This window comes from Tamandua tetradactyla, chromosome 24 (genome assembly GCF_023851605.1).
Source record: "Tamandua tetradactyla isolate mTamTet1 chromosome 24, mTamTet1.pri, whole genome shotgun sequence".
Taxonomy (NCBI): Eukaryota; Metazoa; Chordata; class Mammalia; order Pilosa; family Myrmecophagidae; genus Tamandua; species Tamandua tetradactyla.
In genome coordinates this window covers 49796937-49804067 of record NC_135350.1, presented here as the reverse complement: position 1 = coordinate 49804067, position 7131 = coordinate 49796937, and the positions used below count along the sequence as shown (strand labels likewise).

At 38.1% G+C, this 7131-nt stretch overlaps 2 pseudogenes; both read left to right on the top strand.

Annotated features, from left to right (window-relative positions):
• Positions 1 to 264: 264 nt before the first annotated feature.
• On the top strand, positions 265 to 2144 carry LOC143668209 (uncharacterized; annotated as a pseudogene).
• Positions 2145 to 2192: 48 nt separating this feature from the next.
• Positions 2193 to 4818, top strand: LOC143668208 (tripartite motif-containing protein 43-like; annotated as a pseudogene).
• Positions 4819 to 7131: the final 2313 nt, after the last annotated feature.

Genomic DNA, 7131 nt, shown 5'->3' with positions numbered 1-7131 from the left:
GGCCAGGCTCCTCTTTAGGAGGGATGAGATAATCCTTTTTGTTGAAGATGATGCACACTGGCCTATAGCTTTGCTCATCTGCTGCTTGTCTGCTTGTGAGTGAAAATCCAAAGGAAGACAGTTGTCAGCTGAGCTGTTGACAATGCAGCCACAGGGGAGATTGGAATTCTTTAACTGAAGTTACATTACTGTTGACAGCAGATGAAAAGGTTTCTCCTATTGTCATAAACATTACAAGTTTATTCGTGAACTATTCAAGGACCCGAGCTTCAGTTAAGTCTATCCAGACTCTAGAATAGTTATGGAGTTAATGACCATCAAAGATGTAGCTGTAGACTTCACCCAGGAAGAAAGGGAATTGCTAGACACATCCCAGAGAAAGCTGTTTAGAGAAGTGATGCTGGAGAATATCAATCATCTGGTCTCAGTGGGATGTCAGGTCTGCAAATCAGATGTGCTTTCCCAGTTGGTACAAGGAGAGGAAGTGTGGAGAGAAGGAATAAGATTTCTTCAAAACCAGAGTCCAGACATGAAAAGTGCCAGCAAAAACCAAGAAATGATACTCATGGAACTTACATGCAGGAAAGACAATTCTAACATTATGTCATTGCAATTATCTCATACTCAGAAGAATTCTTTTCAATGTAATTATTCACAAGAAGATTCCACTCTCATATCCACAATGACACAGCATGGATTAATTCCCAGACAAAAGAAACTATATTTAAGCAAGCCTCTTGAAAAATTCCTCAGTGACCAGTCATTTTTAATCAGCATAAACTGATTCACACTAGAAGTAAATCATATGAATGCCATCAAAGTGCTGAAGCCTTTATTAAAAGCTCTGGTCACAGATAATACAATGGAACTAGAATTGGAGACAACCCATATGAGTGCCTTTTATGTAGGAAAACTTTCCTTAGATTTTTTCACCTTGGACAACAAGAGAAAATTCACACAGGAGAGAAGCCCCATGAAAGTCATGCACACGAAAAAACTCTCAGTCAATCTAATCTTCAAGAACATGAGAGAACTCACCCTGGAGAGAAAACCCAAGCCATCAACGTGGGAGAACTTTCAGTAGATATTCTGGTCTTAGATGACATGAGACATTTTTCACACTGTAGAGAAACCTCATCAATGTCATCTATGTGGAAAAGCCTTCAGTCAATCTTCTAATCAGAGAGAACATGAGAGAACACACACTGGTGATAAACCCTGTGAATGTCATACATGTGGGAAAGCCTTCACTTACTGTCCTGCTCTCAGACAACATGAGAGAACTCACACTGGAGAGAAACCATATAAGTGTCATCTATGTGGGAAAACTTTCAGTCAGTCTTCTACTCTTAGAGAACATGACAGAACACATACTGGAGAGAAACCACACAAATGTCATGCATGTGGGAAAGCCTTCACTTACTGTCCTGCTCTCAGACAACATGAGAGAACTCACACTGGAGAGATACCCCATGAATGCCAACTATGTGGAAAGCATTCAGTTGATATTGTACTCTTAGACAATATGAGCAAACACACACTGGGGAGAAATCCCATGAATGCTATCTATGCAGGAAAACATTTCATCAATATTCTAATCTTAGAGAACATGAGAGAAGACACACTGGAGAGAAACTGTATGAATACCATCCTGTGGGAAAGCCTTCATTCATTGTACTACCTTTAGGAAACATAAGAGAACTCACGTTGGAGAGAAAGCCCATGAATGTCATCTATGTGGAAAAATCTTTAGTCAGTCTTCTACTTTTAGAGAACATGAGAGAATACACACTGGAGAGAAACCATATGCATGCCATACATGTGAGAAAACCTTCAGTCACTCTTCTGCCCTCAGACAACATGAGAGAACTCACACTGGAGAGAAACCGTATAAGTGACATCTATGTGGGAAAACTTTCAGTCAGTCTTCTACTCTTAGAGAACATGACAGAACACATACTGGAGAGAAACCACACAAATGTCATGCATGTGGGAAAGCCTTCAATGATTGTTCTGCCTGCAGATGGCATGAGAGAATTTACACTGGAGAGCAACCCCATGAATGTCATCTATCTGGGAAAGCGTTTGCTTATAATTTTGCCCACAGACAACATGAGGGGATGCACAATAGACAAAAGTTATAAGAATGTTATCTATATGGGGAAAATGTAATTTTTCTATTTTTAGACAACATGAAATTATTCACACTTGAGAGAAACCTTGTGAATGCTGTCAGTGTGTCAAAGCCTTTAGTCAATATTCTGAACTTAGATTGAATGGGAGTACTCACAGTACATGTTTTGAATATGCAAGAGATTTCAGCCATAGCTTCAACCTTTAAAAACATCAGATAACCGACGTATTGAAGAAACACTGTGTTTGCAATCAGTATGGTTACAAATAGTCATCAGTACTATATCCGCTAATATAAGGAAATTTGTATACAAGAGAATCCATATGAATGTCATGTATGTAGAAAAGTACTTAGTGGATGGTCTGATGATATATGAGATTACTCACACTATAATTCTCATATTTACCACTGTGTTAAGCAAGACAGAGAAATTACATATGAGGAATTCTTTTTATACTCAATGTTGGAATGACTTAATTTGTAATTCATCCTTTAAATAAAATGACTCCATAAGAATGAAAAAAATGAGTTCATTAAAGTGGTGAGGTACAAGATCAACATGTAAAAATCAGCAGTGTTTCTGTACACTAGTGATAAACAATCAGAGGAAGAAAGCCAGAAAATATTCCATTTATAATAGCAACTAAAAGTTTCATGTATCTAGGAATAAATTAACCAAGAATGTAAAGGACATGTACACAGAAAACTACTAAGCATTGCTGAAAGAAATAAAGTAAGACCTAAATAAGTGGAAGGACATTCTGTTTTCAGATATTGGAAGACCAAATATTGTTAAGATGTTGTGCTGGTTTGAAAGGATAAATGGACCCTAGAAAAGCCATGTTTTAATCAAAATCCCATTTCATAATGGAAGAATAAATGAGAACTAGGAAAATAAAACTTCTTGAAGAAAATGTAGACAAGCATCCTCAAGATCTTGTGTTAGGCAACGCTATCTCAGACTTTACACTCAAAGCACAAGCAACACTTCTTCTCCAGAACAGACAGAGTGACTTTGGAACCCCCCAGTCTGTACAGACTTCTGAAAACTGCTCCTACCACCTTGTGAGGACCTAGCTCCTCAACAGATTCCCACAGTATTACTTTTACAGCAAGAATTGGTGAAACCATTGACATATTCCTTAGCAAAATGGACCCGTACATCTCTCAAGCCTTCCAGAAAGAACTCACCTGCTTCATTTGCCTGAACTACTTTACAGACCCAGTCACACCAAAAAGCTGTGGGGGGGCGGGCCGCGGTGGCTCAGCGGGCAGGAGTGCTTGCCTGCCGTGCCGGAGGACCCCGGTTCGATTCCCGGCCCCAGCCCATGTAAGAAACAAACGAGCAAACAAAATATAATAAAACAAGAAAATGTTTGAAGAATGTTTCCCTTTCTTCCTTCCTTCCATCCTTCTTTCCTTCCTTTCCTCCCTCTCTCTTAAAAAAAAAAAAAAAAAAAAAAAAAGCTGTGGGTACAGCTTTTTCAGGCTCTGTCTCTGTCTTTCCTGGGAAGAAGCTGAAACTCCTACCAAATGCTGTACATGCAAGGAAACCTCACAATACGCAGACCTCAAAAAACCAATATTGTTGTGAAGAATTTGGTGTCTTGTATTAGATAAGAAAATCTCTGTCAATTTCTGAGCTCTGAAGAACATTTGTGTGGGACACACAAGGAGAGTAAGAAGATCTTCTAAGGAAAGAACAAAAACCTGTTGTTTGTTCTGCTCTAAGTTACATGAGCATGAGACTCACGAACATTGTTCCATAGAATGGGCTGTTGAGAATTACTGGGAGAAGCTCTTAAAGCAGATGAGATCTCTGTAGGAAGAGATCATGGAAAAATCAAAGAAGTCTAAATGAAGAAAACAGAATCATTGATGTGTGGATGGTTTATATATGTCTACATAATCAGCATTATGACACATACATAATCCATATTATCATGATTATCATGATATGATATGATTATCAAAGCTGTGTATGAAAATTTGCATCCAGATCTTCATATCTAAACAGCATTTAGACAAACTGACACAGGAAGGCAAAAATATTTTATGGCAATTCAAGAAAAATGAAGCCACAATGACTCAAAAAAAGGAAAGAATTAAGAGAAATGTATGAAGAACTGATGATAATGTGCCAATAGAACAGATGTGGAGATGCTCCAGGACATTGGAGATCTACTGACGGGGATTGTCTCACTGAGCCAAGAGCTCAGTGCAGAGCCCATCACTGGACTGAGAGACAGGTTTGGCCAATACCCAGTAAACATTTCATTCAATAATGAAACAACAAATCATAATATCATGCTATTTGATGATGTGAGAAGTTGGAGATTTAGGCATGACCATCAAGACACAGCTTTTACATCAAAAATATCTAACTATTTTGCTGCATGGGGGACCTAGGCCTTCATATTTGGCAAATATTACTGGGAGCTAGAAGTATACAACTCTTGGGACTGGGCTCTCATGTCTGCAATGATTCTGAGATAAAGAAGAGTGGCACACTGGTTGAATCTGAGGAAATATTTCTTCTTTCATATGTAGAGGACCATAAGTGTTTCAGTCTCTACACCACTAGCCTGATGTTTTGTCAGTATATACAGAAACTTCATGGTCAGGTTGGTGTGTTCCTTGATTGTGAGAGCACAACCCTATCCCTAACCCTAACCCAACCCTAACCCTAACTCTCACTATGGGGTGCATGCCTTAGTTGATCACAGGTGTGATCAGCCACAGATGCAATCAACTGACTAATGATTTAATACACCAGTTTTCCAGTTTATCAACTAGCCACAAAATATCTTTGCAGCAATGGTCAGTTCAGTGCTTGCCTGAGCAGACAACTTGGCATAATCACTTGGCCAAGTTGCCACCACTACCTAACCATCACACTATCTATTAGAGAAATACAAATCAAACCACAATAATATATCATTTCACACCCACAAGAATAACTACTATTAAAAAATAAAAAATTATAAGTGTTGGAGAGTGTGTGGATAAACAGGAACACTTATTCATTGCTGGTGAGAATGTAAAATGGTGTGCTGCTGTGAAAGACAATACAGATTTACTATATAATCTGGCAAACCCTCTACTAGGTATATACCCCACAAAATTGAAAGCAGGGAACCAAACCAATTTTTGTTCAGGGCAACATTATTCACAATTGCCAAAAGATAGAGGCAACACAAATGCCTGTCAGTTGATAAATGGATAAACAAGTGGTTGCTTTATATATACAGTGGAATATTATTAAGCCACAAAAAGGAATGCAGTCCTGATCATGACTATGGATGAAACTTGAAGACATTATGTTGAGTGAAATAAACCAGACACGAAATGAAAAAAATTGTATGCTCTCACTGATATAAAACAATTAGAATAAGCAAATTAATAGATTCTAGTTCTAGAATCTAGAATATAGGTTACCAGGGGCTGGGTTGAGGATAAAGAATGGGGAGTCGATGCTTAGTTCATATAGAATTTCTATTTGGGTTGATTGTAAAGTTTTTGAAATAGAGAGTAGTGATGACAGCATATATTTTGAGCATAATTAACATAACTTAATTTATATGTGAAAGCAGTTAATAAAGGGAAATTTTATGTTGTATATATGTTACTAGAATAAAAATTAAAAACAACAACAACATAGGACTGTGTGGTAGTAAGATTCAGCTGTCAACTTGGCTAGGTGAAGGTGCCTAGTTCTATCGCTGTGGACATGAGCCAATGGCATATGAACCTCGTCTGTTGTTGATTACATCTGCAGTCGGCTAGGAGGCATGCCTGCTGCCATGAATGATGTTTGATTTAATTGGCTGGTGCTTAAATGAGAAACCCAATGTAGCACAGCCCAAGCAGCTCAGCATTCCTCATCTCAGCACTCACAGCTCAGCCCAGGCCTTTGGAGATGCAGAAAGGAATTACCCTGGGGAAAGTTGCTGGAACTCAGAGGCCTGGAGAGAAGGCTAGCAGAGATCACCTTGTGCCTTCCCACATAAGAAAGAACCACAGATGAAAGTTAGCTGCCTTTCCTCTGAAAAACTATATGTTAACTAAATAAATTCCCTTTTTTCTCTGGTGTGTTGCATTCCAGCAGCTAGTAAACTAGAACAGACTGTATAACAATGAACCCTATTGTAAATGTTAGTTAATAGTACAATTGTTGAAATATTTGTCCATAAAGTATAACAAACTAATGCAAGGCATTAATAATAGGGTGGTATATGGGAAAAATATACTTAATGTCACTATAGATTACAATATACAATTTTAATATTCTCTCATCAGTTGTAACAAAGGCACCATAGTAAGGCAAAATGTCAACAATAGGTGGAACATTGTATTTTGGGCCTCTGTATTTTTACATGATTTTTCTGTTAACCCATAACTTCCCTAATTAAAAAAAAAGTATTAAAAAAATTCCTGCAGCCCCTATCCAGTAACCAAATCCCAAGCCCTTTCCACATTTTAGATATTTATTACATCAGTTCCAGGCTTCTGGAGCCAAAAGCTATAATGGTTTGCCAGGAATACTATGACAAATGCCACAAAAATGGTTGGCTTCAACAAAAGGAATTTGTTGGACCACAGTGTGGAGAACAGAAGTCCAAAATCAAGGCATTGCCTTTTCTGTAGCATTCTGATGGTGACTTGCTGGTAATCATTCTTTTCCTCTATCATCTGTCTCTTTGGTCTCCTCCTGATACTTTCTGCCTTTTGTCCAAATTTTCTTTGCTTAAGGATTTCAGTCATACTGAATTAAGGTCCACCCTGTCTCAGTTTGGCTTCATCCAAATTGGAACTTCAAAGATCTTATTTATTAATCATTAATAATGAGTCCAGACCCACAGGTCTTGGGATTAGGACTTGAATATGTCTTTGTGGGGTCGTGATCAATGTGCCACACTATCACTAGATATTATCAACCCCTTATTTTTCACCTGTAGACACAGTAGAATTTAAACACTAGAAGATATAGACAAGTA